The sequence below is a fragment of the Drosophila hydei genome, unplaced genomic scaffold, assembly GCF_003285905.1.
Source record: "Drosophila hydei strain 15085-1641.00,03,60 unplaced genomic scaffold, DhydRS2 tig00000063-arrow-pilon, whole genome shotgun sequence".
In the NCBI taxonomy this organism is placed as follows: domain Eukaryota; kingdom Metazoa; phylum Arthropoda; class Insecta; order Diptera; family Drosophilidae; genus Drosophila; species Drosophila hydei.
In genome coordinates, this window is record NW_022045657.1 from 6826745 (window position 1) to 6840378 (window position 13634).

Genomic DNA, 13634 nt, shown 5'->3' on the forward strand with positions numbered 1-13634 from the left:
TATTCTAGTTAAAAATAATAAATTTTGATAACTCATTTAACGATTGCTTGTTTTATTTCGTTTTCATTTTAATGTGGATAGACTTACATCAGTGCAATGATTCCAAGTTGTTTGAATTTTTATAAAAATAAGGGTTATGTTTGTCAAACTTATCGTGGACTTCGTCCATTTTATGGCGTACAAAGACGAAGCTCAGTTTTGGTTGAATGGATACGCAAATAAGCAGAATTGTCGCATTGGGAGTGGGCATAATCCATAAGTTTTTGACGAAACATCATTACATACACAGAAAACCACTGTTCATGGCTTTATGGTATGTGGAGTCGTTGGTCTATATGTCTTCAAAAACGATGATGGTCATGATGGTAATTATTGTCAAATTTGATGCTCCATAATAAAGATTAATACTATCAAATGTTATATCTAATACAGAGCCCATTTTATTGATATTTAGTATATATTTTTGTATTTTATTTCAATTTAAACTTATGTAAGTCTAAAAAAACATGCGTTGGTTTAAGAGAATTTGCAAGTATTTTGAGTCAAGGTAGGCGAAGACTTAAAAAGATGGAGCTAGAGGCTGTCAAGAGATTTATTAATGAGTTTTTATTTTTGTAAATGGTATTTTTGGAACAAAGAGACGCTTCAAAGCATCATTATTGTGTTCAGCTGTCTTGGGCAACAAGCTTTGTTTTGCTGGACTAAGCTAGGTGAATCTGAACTAATTTGCCCTCCATGGAGCTTCTGATGATCCTTTGTATGCATTGGTCTCTTCAAGTGTCTTCAATTATAATAGAATCTCAGTAATAAAAGCCATATTATTTTTGTTTTATTTTTCATATTCTCTGTTTAGGCTACGATTGGGATATTTTCCTTTAAATCTAATTAAAGCATTTTAGTTATGTCGCATAGTTGTCAAGTGCAGCAGGTGCGAAGCTCTTGGCCCATTGCGTGCCCAAGTAATTTGTATTGTGGTTAGTTGGATGTGACAGCCAAGGAATTCCTATTTGAAGACCTCACACAACAACAAACACGCATATTCCAATACAAGCAGAAGCTCTTCAGAGTTAAGCGGAAACTTAATTAAACTTGTGGACCGCTGCTCAAATGAAACTTTTCACATAATTGACAGCTAATTAATTTGGCAATAAGCCGCTGCTGCTACCACCTGCCAAGGTTGACAAGTCGCCTTACTTGTTAATGGCGCGCTTAAGAGGGCCGCAAGGATGCGCTTTATGACAGCGACAATTGAAGCTAATTAGCCGGGATTATGCAGTGTGCGCACATTCGAAAGACACGCCAGTTCCGTGCTATATAAATGAAATTGAGAAGCGTGAGCTGCTTGCCATATTGCGCGGACGATGCGTATAAATTTTGGGCATTAACATCCTCATTGCTCAACGAATGTCAGTCGGGCACGGAAACGGACACGGACACGGACGCGAGCTCGCAATTTACGAGGCGTCCATTGTAATAAATTAGCCAAACTTGTTACGCCAACTGAAAATGCCAATAAAATTGTTGAAAAACAGAGCCGCATAAATTATGGCCCGCCCCAGTTGCTGCTTCTCGGCCAGAATCCGCTTGGTGGGTTGTTCGGTTCGCAACTCGGCTTGCCAAATGTTTGGTAAGCCCTTTTAAATCCAAAGAACTAAGCAAACAGTCAAAAAAATCGGATATAAGTGCATGGCAAGCACAAAAGTACGAATGGCGAATACTTTTGGCCAAATCCGAAAAATCAATCATTTTAATTACATATAAAGGGCGAAGAGAGACAAGAGACGGAGAGAGAGAGAGAGCACTTGCATACAGTTTCATTAAAGAAGAACTTTGCAAAATCACTTAGCCAAGTTCTTGGGGCATGCATTGCATTAGTTGTATTTGTGCAGTGCTTAAACTCGTTGCACTTCAAAGGCAAATCAATTGAATTTGTGCAATGTTGCTAAGCCCCTGCAAATGCAACTTTGACTGCAAGCAGCACAAAAGGTGCATCAGCTGAAGGGCAATCCACTCTGCTCAACAATGAGTTGTTGCGCACAAACTTTGGAAAAGTTTAAGTGGCTGCCAGGGCACGGCTCGTGTAGTGCAGTCAAGTGGACTTTGAGTGGCTTTCGATGTCTTTAATCTAATTTACTCAGCCAGCTGTCCAGTCCAAGTGTCAGTCAGCCAGCGCAATCAACTCCAGCTGCATTTGCATTATAAAGAATATTTGAACTCTTTGCTGCTAATAATTCTTGCCTATCCATTAGTTACTGATGTAGTTTTCTTTTTGCTAAGCTAACAAAAAGTTAGTTGTTTACTGCATATTTCGTTTTGAATTCCATTAAGACATCTACATTTTATTCCTTAGGGTTTAGCACGAATGCATTGAACCGAGAGAGGAAAGGAACTAAATGGATAAGTGGAATAAATATAATAAAATATAATTGTAAAAATATAATATCAATAAAAGGAATAAATTCTGAGACTGCGTTTTAAGAATTAATTGCAGACAAATCTGGAAAATTTCGTAAAAATTCTTAAGTCGGTCAATGAGCAGAGTCTCTGTGTATAACAGTTTTATTACATTTTTAATAAACATTATCCATTCTATAGTATTCATATAGAACGATGCAGGTTCGAGCAAGGTAGATACTTCTTCTAAAGGATATTCAAATTTTTAAACTTTTTTGTGAAAAAAAAAACATTTCAAAGAATAAAAACAGACTTTTCTGATTTGAATATATTTTCTATTGAAGGTCCGCATCAAAAAATCTTATGAGCTCTGCCCAAATATCTTTAATTAATTGTTTGTATGCAACCAACTTTACATTGTGTAGATATAAATTGAAATATACTTGAACTATGAAAATATGTAACATGAAATTAGCTGTAGGTTGGCAACAAGAAGTACTTATAAACTTTTGCCTTAGGAATAAGAAAATCAAAAGTTTTCAAAGCAAAAATTCAAACTTTTCACACGATTCAATTATTGAAATTTGCGAGGTATGTGCTTAGAAATGAATGCTTGAAAACAGCAAATAATACAATTAAAAAGGAGACAGATGATAAGCAATCAATGCCTCAGCTGAATATTTATTAAAGTTTGGCCAGAAAGAGATAAGCAAACCAGGCCAAATAAATACTGACAGGCATAAAGCAATTATAAAGTGCAATCGAATCATTTACAAGCTGAGGAACACACACACACAAATACATATATATAATATACATATATATATATGCAGGATGAGCTTGCTAGTGGCATTGGGTCACGTGCCGTCCCAAAAGACAATGTGATCGATATGCGAAAACTGCAACTAGTCCACAACAACATCTTTGAGGCGTAGGATATACATTGACATTGTCCTCAGACATTCAGACTCAACCTGTGATACTATTTTGCAAAATGCCAAGGGAGGCACACACACACACACGCAAACAACCACACACACACGCACACATACACAATTACGTATAGCACGAACGTGTGGGATAGACTCGTGCAGGCATAGCCGTACAAACATATAAACAGGATTACGTGTCTCAAGGGTTATGCAAGCAAGCTTCCGTTGTAAATTGATTTTGTAGCAGGCAGAAGGAACACACAAAGGAAAAATGAAAGGCATTTTATCAACTTATTGTTGAGGGCTCAATATCGAAGTCCACCTGAATACAGCATACATATATACATCTTTAAATCAGTTCATAAGCCATGGTTGGCTTGATGTCTGTGTGTGTGTGTGCGATTTTTCAACGCCTGAACAAATTATGCAGGACATTCAAATCACGTGATTTTTTGTGTTCAAGCTTAAGTCTAGTTGAAACCAGCATTGTCAGCCTATGCGTCATGAATCTACATATTTCTCGTATCGAAGCTCTGCCCTGACTAGCCACAGCAGCCTATAATTGAAGGCTTATCGAAGGGTTGTCCTTATCAAAGGGTTGTTTTTGCCAAGCAATTCGACGCTTTGTGCATCTGCCATTCGGCAATAGGTGGCTCGATGAATTGGCTTTTGTTATTGATGATGCAAAGTGTTTTCAATTAGCTTGGAATACGCTTTATACAGAATTTTCCATTTTTTTCTATGGATTGTTCATAAAGTGACTGTGAGCTGCATCTAATGGCTCGCCTGCTGGCGGCATATTAATGGAAGCCAAACAGCCTCCCAGTGCTTTGGATTTGGCTTTGGCTTTGGCTTTGAGCACACACAAGCACACAGAGAGCTATCTGCTAATTGCGCACACACGTTCACAATTTCAGCTGGCCAGGTAACTAGGCAACTCGTCTTCCAAATGGGCGCAAAAGCGAATAGCAAAAACGAAAAAACGAGAACTGAAACCGACGACATGTACGCCAAATTGGCGCTCAGCTGGATTAGCTGATGTCCAGTTTCATTCTACATATGACAACTGTGAACAGGTGGTCCTCTGAGCCTGTGCAAACATTTGCCTGAACTTTGCCCCTTTTTTCCGCTTCGCCATAAATTTATGTGTGTGCGTGTGTGAGTGTGTGCCGAACTAATTTAGTGAACATCTGTGGCAGCTGAGCTTTGACATTGTTTTTGCATAACACCCAACCTAGAGAATGGACCTGAATATTAATGTCGATTATTTCGACCCAGTGGGAGGCTATACATCCGCACTTCCGGCCCATCAACATAATTTAGTCGGCTGCGTTAGTTTAGTTACTCCTACTTCCCTAGCTTAACCCACTTCCCTTACCCCACACATGCATATTTTATGCCTTTTATCATAATTTATGCGTTCATACTGCAAATGCATAAAATTAAATTCAATTCATTCACATATCTCCATGCATACAGAGAGCCATAAATATGGCCCTCTCTCTCTCTCTGTCTCTCATATACATCACACCCGCCAAAATACACCCACACCCACACACACACACACTCATACATACAAGAACACTAAGTTGTGGTTATCTGGCCGCATTAAGTTTGCGTAATACGCAGTTTTGGTCAATGGATTCAAATTTGATATAATGCCCCAACCGCTTTAGTCACGCCCATTTGGCTGCTTTTGTTATGGAATCATCGTTTTTTGCAGTCATTTACATAATTTGTAGTGAATATATTGCAGTTAGATAGACAGGGAGCTTTGTCACTCTTATATCACATTGATAATAAATTACTGGCAACTAAATGATTTCAGACTCAATCGAAAGCCAACACAGTTACTAAATCATTTTTAATTAAAACTCAATAAGAGCATTCTATTCAATCAACTAGATTAACGCTGACGTAATGAAATCTTTTAAGTACAAATCCCAATTTCCAGCTGCAACTTGATTGTGTTTGTTGTCTGTTTACCTATTTCCTTTTATTTGCTGTCTCTGGCCTTGTCTCCATTGCAATGAAAATCTAATTAAATTAAGAATTGGCCGATGGCTCCAGCCGAATACATTGGTACATCCAACGCCCACTTTATTGAATTCGCTTGTGCAATAAAAATTTATGTTCAGCCCGCCCGCATGGCTAGCTCCAGCTTCAACTCCAACTCCCACTCCCACACCCACACCTTCCACAGGGTCGATCACAAAGCGTAAAAATGCAAAAAAAAAAACAAATGAGAAAAATCTAAAAAGGAAGACAAGAAAAGGAAGGCAAAAGGGAAAACAAAAAAGGAAAACATTTCTGAAAGAGCTGGCAAACTGATGATTTTATCACGGCCAGCATTTTTTCAGCTTGAGCTGTGGCGTTGCCCTTTTATTCAATTTGCGCGCTTCATTCAAATTGTGCGCCAGCAACTTTTGGCCGGGCTTGAACTTTTGGCATTGTTCTCCAGTCAGCGGAACAGGCTTTGCCATCTGCCCCATTAAAGGAGCTACTAAATCGGCGGCAAGCTCATTAAATTGCTTCGCGATAAATAAAATCAAAGCGAATTATTTAATGGGAAACATTTTATAAAAAATATATTCAAACTATTTGTATTTATCAAAGCAACTGTAGTTAAATTATTCAGTAAGTAATTCTCAAAGTTTCCATGGCGCTCATCTATCACGATGTTACCATTGAGACACCTATTGACCTAGTGTTGACTGCACTAACTGAACTCGGACAAGGCGTCACGTTTCAAAAGCTGGGCTACTATTTTGGTGCTCGAAGCGGATTTCCCGCCAATGCATGCAACACGATCGTCAAGGATGCTCTCGAAAGTTGCCTGAAATGTAAGGTGATTATAAAAGTACGATCACGTTACTATATCACTCCGCAACGTCAGCCGCCCAAGCCGAGGAGGGCAACTGGGAAAAGCGGTGCTAGCAGAAACAAGGTGAAATACGCGAAGCCCAAAAAATACCAGAAACCCAAAATTAGACGAAACGAACCAAAGCCAACATCAGGCTGATATAATTAATTCATAATTCTATGAGTATCAGCTGGAGTGTGCCGGGAGTGCAGCACAAACACTTTATTAAAATTAAAATTTATCTAAATTGCGGCGGCAAGCCATTTTGCCCGCAAAGTACTTAAACAACTTCGTCGACTCTTGTCGAGCTGATGCTGGCCACAGATTGAAGGAGAATGGGGAACGGGGCGATGATAGCTGAAAGCTGAAAGCCCTGCAGGGGTTGCTTTTGATTGTTGTTGTTGAGTGAGTTTTATAACTGAGCGCTGTCAGTCAGGTTGTCAGTCTGGCAGTCCTCTGCTCAGCTAGTCAGCTAGTCAGCCAAGTGTCGGGATCGCCCTGTCGGCTGCCTGCTTAGTGGTTTGCTCTAGAAATTGAAAGCTTTCTGCTGCTGCTGCTGCTGCTGCTGCTACTGTCTTTGGCAAAGAGAACTGCCAAGTGGCAGACAACACCTTGCATTTTTCAATGTATCCACCATGTTGATTTATTATTTTTGACAGTTGTTTCTTTTCGCGTGGCTTTGCCTGCACTTCAATTTAAACATTGTGTGCTCGCGTGTGCGTGGGCGTGCATTAGAAGTGTGTGGTAGCTGCCAGGCGTTGCAGCTCGTGCACAATTTGCCATTTCCTTAGCATGTTTTGCAGCTCGCGCCACTTCACGTTTTTATTTCATTTATTTATTTTACAATTAGACAAAGTGAAGTGCGACTCAAGGTAGACACAGAGACAGACGGCAGCAGAAGAGGGTTGCCACTTGAAAGACACACACATAGAGAGGGAGAGAGAGAGCATGCATAAAGAGGGGTTGTCACCGTATAATGGCAGCACGCCAAGGCTGGGCGCCTTAAATCTCAAGCTTATGCTCAGAAATGCTTAAAATCCACATTAAGGCACACTTAAGACCATCTGTAAGAAGATACACAATCGTTCGCATAGATACAAATACCTTCATTCCAAGGCGGCAGAGGCAGCGGCAGCGTCAGAAAGCAATAATCATAAAAGTAGCCCGCACGCCCAGCTGCCTGTCAGACTAGGCTACCTTTGGCGCAAACTTTTCCTGGGTGCCACGGCTGCTGCCGCTTGCCGCCGCCGCCTGCCTCCGTTGCGTGTGTTGTACCAAAACAAATGGCAAATGGTCCTGGCGATGGAACACTTAAGCGCCAGGTAAGTGAAAACTCAAATAAAAAACGCTCCAGCAGCAGAAAAGTTTTACAATGCCGCACGATACGGACATCGGCGCTGCAAGTTACTAAATGTAACTTCAAGGCTATTTTTGGGCCAATGCGAGCCTTGCTTATTTTCAGCGCCAAAATGGTGGCAGATTCAATAAACAGTTTGTTCTCAGCCCTCTTTAAGCTCAACTTGAATAACTGATGTACGGGCTTTAAGCCTCCTCTGCTCTTGCAAGGCCTGTGGCTATGCGATGGTTTATTTATCGTGAAGCCCCAGCTCTTTGAAGTTGCCCCATCCAAGCTGTGAATGCATTCGGCCAACGGCTTGACAATATTACAATCTATTGAAACAGTGTAATCACAAGCCTGCACTCTCGCCCTCCACTCTTTGTTGTTTAGTTACAGGAAACTCAGCACAATATGACAATATGTCTATAACCTAGCTTAAACAAAGCTCTTTTGTCACAGTAATGAAGTGGCTCTATTGGGTTACATAATCTAGCTGCGAAACAATCAAACTTCTGATAATCACATTTCAGTTATGACAGCCAATGAATTCCATACTAATGGACTGCTGGACTATACCCTTTAATTATTGATAATACTATTTGTATGTATATTAAACTTAGGTTTTACTCTCAAAAAGTGAAATGAAAGCTTTACATTCCTTACTTTAATTATTGATGATACTATTATATATATATTTATAGTAAATTTTTAAAAATAAAGTCAAATGAAAGCTTTACATTCAATAATTTAATTAACTCTCTTACCATTTTTTTTATTCAATTCTGCTTCCTATTTCCTAATTTCTATTCTTTGCTTTTGTCCTTTGACAATAGATCACAAAATACAAATCGAATTATACTGAGTCAGCTGAAGCCTTTACTTCGTATGATTGGTGTCCGAGTTACCAACAAGCTTCCAACATTATTGTCTTAGACTTTATCTAAGCCTTAACTAGTGAGTGGGTCTCTGAGCCAGCAAATGTATCCTTTATTTAGACTTTATTATATTTCTATTATATTATTTACCTTATTCTCAAAAGTTCAAGCTCTTTCGATTTCTCCTTCAGCATTAGCCTGTTGTTTGCTGTTGATAGCCAGCTTAGATGCGAGTTGGCTTCGATGCGAGCTGGCTTAGCTGCGCAGCCAATAAGTTATGAGCTCCTTACACGTCTGTCAGTTCCAGTCAATATTCGTAGCACTTTTTACTGCAACATTTTAATTTTCCATAAAGAAAGGATGTGGCTTTGCTATTTAGACATAGTCTGACGGCTTTCAGCATCTAATATCGTTTTTATTAAGTGGTTTTGCATTCATTTCTTTATAAATTTGTCAAAAGCCAGTATTGTTTTCCTCTTTGTAATATTAATGCTGCTCTATTTTTAACAAAGATTTAATAAACTATCACCCCAAAGCATGAAGTGAAGGGGCAAAGTTAGCATTCACAGTTTTTGCCTTTAAAATAGTTAATTTATGTCAAAATTGTGTTTCTTTCATTATGCATTTCCAAACGCTAGAGTTTTACGGTTGGGCACAAGCGATTGCAAAATATTTGTTGAGACTTCAAAATAGCAAAATTTTTTTGTTGAAATTTGTCACTCCTCCATGGGCGGAATACATAATTTATAAGTCCATCTGAAGCTACCATATTGTTATTACTTAAGTGTGTTTTTTAGAGGCTTACAACTTTGAGTTGGCTACACTGTCTTCTGTAGACAACCCATTTAGCAGCTGATAGTTGCTTTTATGTGGGTTTAGTTTGACATTTTATTGTAAATAAGCGTATGGCAGAGCAAGGCTAGCAAATTGTTAACATTTTATCGAAATAGGGATTCTATTCTTCAAATTTATCATGCACTTTGTACTTAATTGTACTTTGTAATTAAACAAGTAAATGTTAATTTCTGCTGTTAATCAGAAACGTTCATCGATAAATGTCACAAACCACGAACTGTTTGTCAACTGTACTTCAGTTGGAGCTTAATTAGTTTCTGCATTCATCGCTCTTGCTGCTACCCCAGACAGCTCAGTCAGTAATTAGTTGTAATTACATGTGTGCGCCATATTATGAACTTAATTAGTAAATTCCTGAATGTGTCCTAATTATGTAGCATTTGTGTATTTTTTGTCGAGTCTTGGTCAATTTTTCGCGGTCATTAAAACAACTGCTCGTAATTGACAGGCATTGCTCGATGAGTGAATTAATTGATGCGCGGGGATAGCAACAAGCATAGAAAGAGAGAAAGAGATAGACAGTTTTGCACTTCATTTGATTTTCGTGGCATTGTGCAAGTGCAGTCGACGGGCATCTCTAAAAGCTAAATGCTCTTTAATTGTATTAGCGTAAAGTACGTTTGAGTAGGTTTTACAATTATATTTACTTATATTACAAAAGCTGTTGTTTTATTCAGTTGGCCAACTAATAAATGTTTAATTAAAAATGTTTGGCATTTCGGATACATTTGCATCAAGCACATCAGCATATCTGATGCCCTACGGCGGCAATAGGAAATCATATGCCGTCCAACAAACGCAACAACTAACAAAATATCATTTTTTTATTTTCAAAAAATTCTTGAATAATATGTGAAAGTCAGAATAAAAATAAATGCTCATAAAAACATTGTGAGCTTCATAAAATCATTGAAATAAAAGAATTCAAATAATTTAAGCAATTAAATGCGCATAAATATTAAAAATTAAATTTATTTTGCCTCAAGCTATGCAAAGTAGTCTTAATAGATGTTTATTATGGTATATACGTAAGTGTCAAAGAGTGGGTGTGAGTGGGCTTACAGAAACATAACTGCAGATTTCGTACCGTATATCGTACCAGCAAATACAGAATACAGAAACAATATAATTGCAAATATCGTAATATTGAATATCGTATATTGTGCGTGAGTGTAGAGAACAAGCGGGTACACTGTATACTGCAAAACCCTAAATACCGTATCGTATCGTATCCCAAATGAAGCATATCGTATATTCTGCTATGTATCATTGGATCACAAGTACGCTAGAGTGTTTTTGTGTGTTGGTACTTAACAAGCGAATAAAATAGTGAACCTGTAGCAGACCTGTAAATATTGTATATTATATTCTAAAGATAATATGCAGTATATCATTATCGACATTGTCATTCACTTACAAAACAAGAGCACGCTCGTGTACCTTTGTTATTTTATTGAAATCCATTAATAACTGTTAAGTACTTCAGTTAGACAATTAGGTCGTTGACTTTGTACAAATATTAATTACCTAACAATGATGGGAAGCGAGCTAAGCTTGAGCTGTGAATGGCAGTGAAAATGTGGAAGAAGAAACTGACGTGATTATCAGCTCTGATGTGGGTAAGTACGGAGGGAGGGCACACATACTCAAGCGTTAACGGATGGCCTAGCATGGAGACGTCAACAAAAAGTAGACGAAGAACAACAGCATCAACAGCGAGAACAGCATCCCGCAAGGGCAGCCACAATGCCGCTACTTAAGCTGCTTTACGTGCGCAAAGGACACACACGCAAATAACTGCGGGGTAGCTTTTAATTATCTCGTTATTTTTTAATTTCCAGCATTTCACTGATTTCATTTTGAGCACATTGAGTGAGACGGGCGACAGGCGGGGAGCTGTCAGCTGCGGGAGGTGGGCGATGGGCTGTCCTGAATGTTGCCGATGCCAAAAGCCTTTTTGTTACCACCAACAGAGATGGCAGCTTGAAGCAAGTTGACGCCAATTGAATGCGCAGAATGATGCATTAATCTGAATTGCAGCAATTTTAAGATGCGACCCATTGTCAGCTGGCCACACAATTAACTTTACTTCTACCTTTAGCTCTGGCTTTAATGAGTGCGCACAAATTTTTAACGCTCTAATGACTCGCCTTTAAAGCCCCACAACAGCCAGCGCCAGTGTAAAGTGAGACGAAAAACAATTAACTCGTCTACCCCTAAAACCCGCACGTCAACATCAAATTAGTTTGTGGATTAACACGTTTTTTACATGTCCCGGCAGCGCACAAGAGAAGGTCAAAAGCGTGAGGGATTCAATGCTTAATTACGCATACGACACGTTGACGAGCAGTTCTTCAGTCTATTAGGGAAAACCCAGTGCCCAGCTGTGCATGAAACGGGTTTATAGTTACCAATTATTTTTAAAGCATTCATTTTATTTTTGGCATGGCCAAAATTGTGTATGTGCCACCGATGCATGCACCTGTCTATTATTAAAAACTGAAACTATATTAAGTATCTCATTAGTCCCCTTTGCTAGCCTGCCCTTCTGCGTGACTGGCTCCCGAGTGCAGGGATTATGAACATTTAAATAAACTTTTGTTCGCATTGTAAAAGTTTGCAGCCAGGCTACAAATAGGCTTCATTGGGCCATTGTCATGTTCTCGAAACGCTGCTCGCTGCCAATATATCTTTAAGCTCAAATCACTGGGACAATGAACGTATTGTCTGCTTCAAAATTTAATGCTTACGTGACCGAGTCGACTGAAATGTGGAGCCTTCGTCGAGCATATGAGGAAGGATAAGAAAAACTGTTGCAATGTATTGGCGCACATGAACGCATCGATTGCGAGCAAAGCTCATAAATAAACGCAGAAAACCTTGCCTTGCCTTGCCTTAAAATAAAAGTTGCTGTTGCAAAATAAAATTAAACGAAAAAAAAACAAGAAAAAAGGGAAGAAAATGCAATAAAATTGCACTGCATTGAAGAAAATCTTTTGCTGATTTACCCGCTGAGCCGCGAGTGCTGCAGCCAGCCACTAATAAAAGTTTCTGCAGATCGTAGCCGCTGATGTTTGTTGTGCGGCAATACTTTCAATGTGGTTCCACACTCACACACACAATCACTCACACACAAACACACACACAAACACTCACAAATGCCGGTCAGCGGAGAAAATTTTTGGCTTTTGTGGAATTTCAACAGCAAATGGCTATCAACCACAGGGCAAGCAGCATCCGGCATCATCTAACTTCCCAGCACACGTACGCCCGGGAAAAACTTAATTTGGCCAACACTTTAATAATGAGATTTGTATTGAAGCGCAGTTGATTGACTGTTTGGGGGAATAGTTTCATCTAAACTTGGTTTATTCTCCCCTTTATTTGATACCGTTATAAGCGGCCATCAGACTTAATAAATCAGATCACTGCCTATTAGAAATACTTAAGTAACCGGTGCTATAAGTATCATAATTTTTTACTCTAACAGTTTTTGGTAGATGACTTGATTAAACTAAACATAACAGCGATAATTCGAGCTCTAGTCCCGGATTGGTATACAGATAATGTGCTGCCTACGCAGTTGGTAATTTAATAATATTCTTACTATATACTATAGTAACAGCACTCATGACAAATAACAGAATGCATTGCGTGGCGCCAGCTACCGGAAATTTCTGCAAGCTTGCGTCTCAGTGCTGCCACATTGATCAAAATAAGTAGTCAGCAAGCAGTGCACAGAAGTCGTTAATCAAGCAGTATTTTAATGTATATTTAAATTTGTCACTGCAACGGACAAATTAAGCTACAAATTTTTATTATAATTCGTTTAATTGCTGCTGAAATCCAATATTAGTCTATATATCTTCTATTATTTTATACTGACTAAATAAATATTATATATATAATTACTTAGATCATTACTTTCAACAAACAATTAATTATTTTTTATCAAATAAAAATAATTATTTCAATAACTGGAAAATGCTTAAGTTCTACACAAAGCAAGCAGTGTAAAGCAGTTCATATGTAAAAGTGAAGGATGCTCTCCAAAGTCTTTTGCTTACCAGATGCATGCGATATATAAGTCGCAATATCGTATAAATAAATTGCAATTGTTAAGAATCAAACATTTAACATAGACAACTATTTAGTCTATTATTACAGATTCATGATTTATGGAGCGAGATTTATAGGCAAGGAAAACGCAAACCCTATAAGTTGAACAAGCTTTGCTAATATTTCCTGCTTTAAGTCCGCAGCGACTTCTACAGTTGTCACGAAAGAAACGCAATTAAACTGGATAAGCGACATCCAGCCCGAGCACCGCTGAGAAAACCACTCAAGAAAGTGGCTGCCACCGCTGCCAGCGGAAG